The sequence below is a fragment of the Monodelphis domestica genome, chromosome 6 (assembly GCF_027887165.1).
Source record: "Monodelphis domestica isolate mMonDom1 chromosome 6, mMonDom1.pri, whole genome shotgun sequence".
NCBI classification, from domain to species: Eukaryota; Metazoa; Chordata; class Mammalia; order Didelphimorphia; family Didelphidae; genus Monodelphis; species Monodelphis domestica.
The window spans coordinates 302,189,266-302,197,840 of NC_077232.1; the positions used below are offsets into that span (position 1 = coordinate 302,189,266).

The window sequence follows — 8,575 nt, forward strand, 5'->3', positions numbered from 1 at the left end:
TCTGATTCTATTCAATCACTTTCAAATGTATCACATTGCTATGAATGCTTGAGTACCCAGGTTTCAAAATGGTAAAGCAATTTTTATCTTTCAAAGACTATCCAATAAAATTATTAAAATGTGACCAAATCTTTATTTTCTTCCCACTTTGGCATATGTGAGAGGGGTACAGAATTCTCTAATTCTATTAGTCTAATTGGAAAAGATTTTTGATATCAGAATTAAGAGCATAATGTGGTGACACTATTAGGCATGGTCAGAGTCTAAGCTGGGCAGGGGAGCAACCCCAGCTGTGCCATCACTTGCATTCTCATGAATTATGTCTTCAACTTGCTCTTTACAAGCCTGTACAAAACATTAGCATTGCTAGTGTCCACAGAGAGTGAGATCCTAACCCCACCAGATCCCTTATACTTTCATTCACCTCCTTGCTTTTGGAGGTACATTTCTGAATCATGACCAGACCCCTCCACCCACATTATGCTTCCTCCATCAAAGATGCAGTATTGCTCTTCTTTGAATCTGTTCATTTTAAATCCCAGGTCATTCATCACTATGGGCAAAAAAGGCTCCAAATCTCTCACTAATTCATGTGGTGGCAATTTCCATAGACCAGAGAGCTCTTCCTCTGCAATTTTTTAACCTCAGCTTTCCTTTACTCTGAATTTTAGAAACTGGCCAATTTGACCCCTCAGATTGTGTCCTTAAGCTTTTTTTGCCCTCAGAAGCATAAAAATTACTTTTAAAAATGTTTATTTGAAGTAATTATGAAAAACACATTTGTATTGGCTCCCTTTCTTTTATGACATCTTTATAGAGCAGAAGATTATGGCAGATGTGTTCTTTGGCAATAGCTGGCAGAGGTGAATGAACACTAGTCTCAATTTCCTCTTAAACAAAAAAATGACAAAATCAAGGAGAAAAACTTGCTCCATTCTTTCACCCTTTAAATCCTCAGATCCCACTTTTGCTGATATGAGTGCTAGAAAAAATTATTTGAATCAGGTAATGAATGCAGTGTGTGCGGGAACTTTATCTCCCTCATTTTGCAATGACATCAATAAGCTTAACTTCTCTTCTAACTTGGAAAGAAAGACCCCTGAAAGAATTGCTACGATATGTCTGTTTGTAACTTGTCTTTTGCTAAGGTTTCTCCCAATACCATGGCATCCTATCATTAAAAAAATGTTTTTCTGCTTGCAAACATACAAAATGTAAATACAGCTACAAAGTAGCAAATGATTAGATTTTTTAAAGATAAGATCTACAAGGATTTCAATTATTTAACTATAGGTATTCTGCTCTTTTTTTTTTTCTTTAAGAAAATGTTAATTTCAGGAAATAGAGATAAAGATTTGGACCCTGAAAAAAAATTACAAAGTCACTATGGTGCCCAATGTCAACATCATAAATATCTACTTTAATTGAAAGCTGAGAAATTTAATCCAATCTTTATTCAAAGAAGTATTAAAAGCAACTTCAGAAAGGGTTTAGGAAAGGATTGAAGGTTTGCCCAAATAGATTCACACTTATAAGGCTGAAAGACTCAGATGGGAATCCCAAATGAAATGTGGAATTGAAAAGATATCTACCTTGTAACAGAACCCAGAACCCAGCTGTTCTTTGGTTGAAATCGCCTTGTTCATCAAGGAAATGTACACACTCCCTTACTCAAACATTGTACTGTCTCATTTTTTATCCCATTTTCAGATTTTTTGCTTTTAATATTTTAAGATGTTAAAACAAGCTGTGGGTTTTGTTTGGCAAAATTAAAACATATACTCCCTCCATCATGTTTTGCAGATGTCATCTGGAACAAATTCCTCTGTGATTTCTAGGCTAGAACTTCGGTAAATTATTTTGTTCACACTAAGACGAAGGAAAGAAAAATGGCAGTCATATCTTCTTTTTGGTGTACATTTGGGAACTAAAGGCCAATGGATGTTTTGGCTGCTCCTGGCATTGAACTGCCTGGATTGCGTTGCAGCAGATGCTAGGTATGCTCTTGGAGGCCTAAATGTACCCAGGGCAGTCTTTGTTAAATTGAAACATAACTAAATTCATGGATCTCATCCCACAAACTGCTTCAGCCACTCCAAAATTATGAGAACAGTTGTACTCTCCTGTGAATCACGGCATGAGATGCATCCATTACTTTTCAAAGAGAAGGAGGGAAGGACTTGGTGTTTTCTTTTTAATTGGCAATTAATACAAGGAATCCTGGTTATCATTCTGGGCATGGTAATACTGGGCAGTAGAAAAGTAGAACTTTAACTTTAAAAAGAGGAATTCTGAAGAAGGCTATTCTTGGAAATTTAGTTAATGGGGGAGGGAGGATAGAATGTTGAACATTAGTTTTCAAAGCAAAGATTTTTGTAGAGTCCATCAAGATTTCATTTAGTTATAATTTGTGGTGACCCCTGCTTCTTTAGAAAGAAAAAAAAAGATGATAGACTCTGGGATGAAGAAAAAGTAAGATTAAAAAAAAAACCCACACACATTCCAAAATGAGTATTCCAGGCCCTGCCCCAAGTCCATATAAATTGTTGGGGTGATAATATTTCTCAATTCTGTCACAGTATTGGCCAATAACACTCGTTCCTCTCCTCTTCCTAGCAGCTAGCAGATGGCAATCCACTTCTGGCAAAGTTCACACTTTCACCTGCTGCCAGGGAGAGTGCCTGCTGCTTACAAGAAAACTTGACAAGGGGGAAGGGAAGATGTTGGAGCTCCTAATGGTGGAGGGCCCACATCTTGTCCCCTGGTACCCCCTAGTGAGTTTTCAAGGAAAATTAGTAAGAGAATTAACCTTCTCAAATTCATCTGTATTTCTAGCTTGGGAGAGTATGATGGAATCCTGGTGCCCCTCTAAAAATTGTGAAGTCACACAACTACATGGTAGTCAGAGTTTTTCTCTTATTTATTTTATAAGTGTGTTTATGTGAAAGAGATGGGGGGAAGGAGAGAGGGAGAGGGAGAGACAGACAGACAGGCAGACACACACAGAGGAGATTTGTTTAAAGTTAGATTTAGCTCTCTAGACATGAAACTGTTAATGATGTAAATCTCTGAACATATGGAAGAAGAGAAATCCACCCTATATCCCCCTACCCCCCTTCAAACATTACTTGATTAAAGTTTTAAAAATAGCACTACCCCACTGCCCTCCTCCATTCTCCTCCCCTTTACTCCTCCTCCCCCTCTCATCCCAACTCACAAAAGGAATCTGGGCAGGAAAGGAACTAAAAGCTGAATCACCAGGTTCCTCAACCCAGCTGATGAAGTTCCAGCTCTCTCCTAAGAATGGCTGACCCACTGTGGCTATCCAGAAAGTTACATTCCCTGTAACAATAAACTACCCAGCTTTGGGAAACACCATACTTTCCCACATGAATGTTAAATAGGTCCAGGATAAATAAACTGGGGGCTCTCCCACCCCCACACCATTCTAAGACTGAAAGCGATTTTTCAATTAAATATTTTGTTACTGTCTTTAGAGATAAAAGCTGTATCTGCAAGTGATTAAAAGATGTTTTATATTCATGGACTTATTTTTGCTGAAATAAAGGCATAATTTAAACCACACAAAATTCTAAGCAATTTGGGCCTATTGCAGCTTCTAGCTGCTTCTTCTTTTTAATGATAGTTACTAATTAAAATGGAGTGTTATTGCAATGCTTAGCCTGATGCTTTGACATCCAGGTTTAGTAAATAAAAAGACCTGACAGAAAAATGAAAACAATATTCTAGACCAGCCTGCATGTAAATTGTTATGTTTAAATGTGTGGTATAGATTAAGGACAGGCATTGAAGTTAGGAGCACTGAAGGGTGGAAGCCAGTTTATATATAGGCACTTTTTTTCTTTCTATGAATATAGAAAGTAATTTATTTTGAGAAAAAATGTGACTTAGAATTTATTTGTCTAGTTTCTGAATCACTTCTGGCTAATTCCTCCACCCCCTTGCCCCCCAAAAGCTAGGAGAAAAACACGACTGAAGGTTAAGTCAAGGGACGTTTTAAGTTAATTCCAAACATATTTAGATTAAAAAGGGGAATTGGGACCCTAATTAATTAGTTTCCCAATTTTAAAATTTTAAAAGGAGGAGTACTGAGGCAAATTAGGGCAGTTTATACAAGTGCAAACCTAACTTGGAATTCAAAATCATGTGAATTTTGACTTTGGCAAAAAAGATAATATTTTCCCTAGAAACTGATGAATCCCATATGAAGGATGGATGTCAGAAAGGAATATCTTCCTGGTATTTTCGCAGAAATCACGCTTGGAAAACTGCGACAGACCGACCAACTGAGTATATAGAATCTGTAGTCCCCTTACAGGTCCGATGATCACTTTTAATAATCAATAATAAATGCTGGGAGTCCCCGAATACAGATTCTCTCAGCTTCGGTTTCTTCCTCTCTTCCTGTCCCTCTGTGTGTCTGTCTCTCTCAGTCACCCTCCTTCCTCCCTCCCTCTCTTAAATTCCATCCTCACTAAGTGCACCTGGGATCAGCGCTTCAACAGCGTCTTTACCAGATTCGGGAGGGTGTGGGGGGAGGAATCAAGAAGTCTTTTCACTGAAACCTCTCAGGCTTTCTCTGAGACGCTGGATGGGAGAGGAGGGGGGTGGGGAGAGGAAAAGAAGAGAAAGGCGAGGAAGACAACTCCAAAGAGGGACTTGCAGGAAAGTCTCCGGAGAGGTGAGAGGGAAAAGAGCTCCTTCCCAGTGACCTCCAGCAAACTGAAGAGGAAAAAGTAACGCCATCCAGGAGCCCCACGAAGTTGCCAGAGTACCGAGAAAAGAAATGTAAACTAGGCAAGATGCCCCCCAGCGATTCATACACGGCAGGGATGGTGACTGAGCGCCCTCCGGTCGCCCAGGCTGGGAGGAGGAGGAGGAGGAAGTCAGGGCAGTTGCGGGGTTGGGGGACGGAAGGGGGAGAGGGAGGAGGCAGGAGGCTGTCTGATTCCTGGTCCCCTCTCTAGCCGCTGCCGCCGCCCTCTCCTCCTCCTCCTCTTCATCCTGGTGGGGGGCGGGAACCACCGCGGGGCACACTTTCAAATCCAGCTTCAGGAGAATAGGCTATAGCAGCCTTCGGCCCAGGGCGTCCCTTTGGAGCTCAGCTGGGGTCTGTGAGCGCTAAATAGCGGATGGCCGGGATGCCTGGGGACTTGAAACCATAAAGGGCAGCGAAAGCCAGAGCTGGGAGGCAAAGGAAGGGGCAGGACCAGAGTCTGACTAGCAAAACACCCTACTTTGGGAGCTCCTTTCCAGTAGGGTCCCGGATTATGGTGGCAAGGTCCTTGGCCTGGCTCTGCCCTCCCTGCTGCCCTGCCCTGCTCCGGCAATATGCAAAGGAGGAGTCCACACTTTCCCCTACCTTCTTTGGATCCTGTCCTCTGGCAGTTCCTGCCAGCGTCCCTGCCCTGAATAAGCTGGCATCAGAAGGGAAAAAAGGATCGTGAGCAGGAAAAGGGAATACCTTCAAAGGTACTCTCTTCCGGGATCACCCATGTGCCTCGGGCACCTTAGAAAAGACTCTCTAGGTAGCATACGCCTATCCTCCGGAGGCTCACCAATAGCGACAAGCCCCCATCTCCTACCGCAGACACCTACTAGTTGTCTGGCCCAGAGAACGGCACTAAACTATCTCTAAGCTTCAGTTTCCTCCTCTTAAAAATGAGGAATTTGGACCCATTAACAGCTAGAGTCCTTTGCAGCTCTAAATCTATGACTTTTTCTTCCCTAACTTCAAGGTAGATTTGATCCCTGCCCGCCAACTTCTCCACAACTTTGGAGGAAAGAAGGGTGGGAGCTCCTGAAGAAAAGACAAGGTCTGGTTTGTGTCTTTCCGGCCCCCAAACTGCGCTCTGCTCCATCTCCGCAGTACCCTTTAAACAAGAGGAGAAAAGTGGCCTTTCACCTTCCCGAACCGCCCAGCCTGTGCCCTTTGCAGCAGGTACCAGCACCCCCTCTCTCCGCAGAATCCCAGGAGGAGCGTTCTTCTCTCCGAACTCTGAGGTTCACAAAGCTAATCTTCCCAGGTTTCGTAGGCAGGGATTGCGCCTCCCGGCGAACAAATCCAGCCCACAACTCGGTTAAGAGCGCCGTGTCCCTCAGTCACCCAGGGGCTCCCTTGTGCCTTTTACCGCACCTTGAGTGCCCAAGTGCTCTTCCTTTCCTCAGCCTCTCTTTGGGCCCAGCCAGGGGGGAGAACTATGGGCCCCAAGCACACCGACCCCACTCTAGTAAATCACTTAGCTGACCCCACCACCTACGGGACTGACCCCAGCCGCTCCGAAGAACCCCTTTGCAGTTGCAAACTCCGGAGGGAAGAAGCAAAGAGTCTGTGCGTCTGGTCTGCTCTGTCCGTTAGCGGCGTTTTACGGGCTTGGGCACGGACGCGGCGGGCTTCCCTCGGAGTCTTACTTACCTCCCAATATCTAGGCTTTTTTGCCCTGAGACAACAGGAAACAAATTTCTCTCCAAGTAAGGTGCTTCTTTGGGAAATAGTGAAGGTTCCCCCGGTGCGGCACAGATGACAGACTCCTGTGTCCAGGAAGACCCCTAGGGTGCCTGCCAAAGGGGCTGGGCTGGGCTGGGCTGTGGCAGTGGCAACAGCAGCAGGAGCAGCAGCCTAGAAGCAGTGTCCCAACTTTGCTGAGGACGCTCGCTGCAAACTTCCACCGCGTCTGGGCCGGGGCTCCCGGCTGGCCCCAGGAAGGAGGACACCACTCCTGCAGCCGCGGCGGAGGCTGCTGGCTTCCCAGAGCAAGTTCCCCGGGCAGTTGCGGGGCCCTTTACATGTCTTGGAGCCACTCCTGGGCCGTTCCGAGCCCCCGCGGAGCGTCGAGTCTAAGCCTTTGGACTGGATGGGGCTGGAGCTGCAGAGGCAGCGGCAGCGGTATCGGCTGTGGGCTGCTCTTCGCCACGGGCTACCCAGGACTCCAGGGAGCACGGAGCGAGCGAGCTAGTGAGCCGGAGAATGGGGCTGTGGAGCCCCAGGGGAGGAGGCAGGCGGCGAGGAGTCCGGGGCAGCCGAGGGGAGGCGGCCGCGGCCGCGGCAGGAGAGGCAGAGGCAGCGACGGCGTCTGCAGCTTGGGCTCCCGCGCCTCCGGACAGATGCTCGGAAGCTTACCGCACACTCACAAACAGACTGCCGCTGGCCCAGCCGAACACAAGCCACTTGCCACTCTGATGCCCTGCAGCACCAGCAGCTGAGGGACTCCGTGCTCCCTCTCCTCTTCCCCTGGGCGTCTTGGTGCCGAGCGCTAGTGTGTGCGCTCCAAGTGTCACTCACCAGTGAAGCTCAGAGGCGCCCTCCCTCCCCCTCCTCTGCCTTGACTGCCTCCTCCCCACCTCCCACCCCCCAAAGCTGTCCCTCCTGTTGGCCGAGAGCGCGCGCGCACACTTCTCTCTCTCTCTCTCTCTCTCTCTCTCTCGTCTCTCTCTCGTCTCTCTCTCTCTCTCTCTCTCTCTCTCTCTCTCTCTCTCTCTCTCTCTCTCTCTCTCTCTCTCTCTCTCTCTCTCTCTCTCTCTCTCTTCTCTTTCTGTCTCTCATTGATTTTCTGAGGTTGTTTTTTAGCATACCCAGGAGAAGCTCGAGCTAATACCTTCTTTAGCTCCCAGATCTCTCCTTAAGACAACTAAAAGTGAATGAGAGACAGACAACTAAGGGTGTGGACAGGAGAGAAAGATAATTATGTTTTAACTTGAGTCGGGAGTGAGTAGAATAGGTTAATAACCTAAGAGAATTGCCATTCATCTCAAAGTTCAGAATGAGAGACCGACAGAAAAAGAGAAAAAAGAAACAGTCAGGGGAAGAGAAGTGGAGAGGTTAACAGAAAGACCCAGAAATACAGAGGAGGACAACTAGAATAATAGAGTCCCAGTCAGAAAGAGGAAAACAGAAAGAGCCACAAGAGACAGAGAAAGGAGGGAGAACTCCACCAATAGCTATTCTAGGAATGAGAAAGCAGTACCTTGGACCAAACTAGTCAAGCAACAGAGTATGAGAGGGTTCTAAAAGCTGATTAGTTCACTTTCCACCCCCTACATCCTCTTTTGGAAGTTATGTAAATGTTCAAGGTCAGAGCAGTAGTAAAAAGTGCCTAGTATTTTTATTGGGGTGGGGGTAGCATTTATATAATACCTACTACAGGCATTGTTTTAAATGTCTTACAAGATCCTTTAAGGAATGTGCTGTTATTATCCTGATTTTATAGATGAGGAAATAGAGACAGAGGTTAAGTGATTTGCCCAGGGCCATACAGCTAGTACCTGTCTGAGCTCAGATTTGGACTCAAGTCTTCCTGACCCTAGGCCTAGCACTCTACTCAATATATACCTAGTTGCCTCAGTCTCTCCCCCTCTGTCTCAGTCTCTCTTTAGGCAGGAGACAGAAGCATGCTGGACTGGGTCGGGAAATTCCCTTCCATGCTAGTACACATTTGTTAACATGAAGCTTTTCAACCTTGGAAGTGAAATGTTGAAAGTAAAGGAGATAAAGACTTTTAATTTATCTCCACTACATCATCAGCAAGCCTTTCCTGACCTCAAGCCTTGTTAAGGG

The 8,575-nt window shown here is 45.6% G+C and overlaps 1 protein-coding gene across 2 annotated transcripts in view; it reads right to left on the reverse strand.

The window, feature by feature from the left end:
• NDNF (neuron derived neurotrophic factor) overlaps window positions 1-6,572 on the reverse strand; it is a 42,602-nt gene extending 36,030 nt beyond the window's left edge. Inside the window, exon 1 of one of the 2 annotated variants that reach the window (XM_007495541.3) lies at window positions 6,437-6,572. The gene's annotated coding sequence lies outside the window, so the exon portion shown is untranslated. The remainder of the gene's footprint in view (window positions 1-6,436) is intronic. The other variant, XM_007495540.3, reaches the window with a different exon arrangement.
• Between the last annotated feature and the right edge of the window lie 2,003 nt (window positions 6,573-8,575).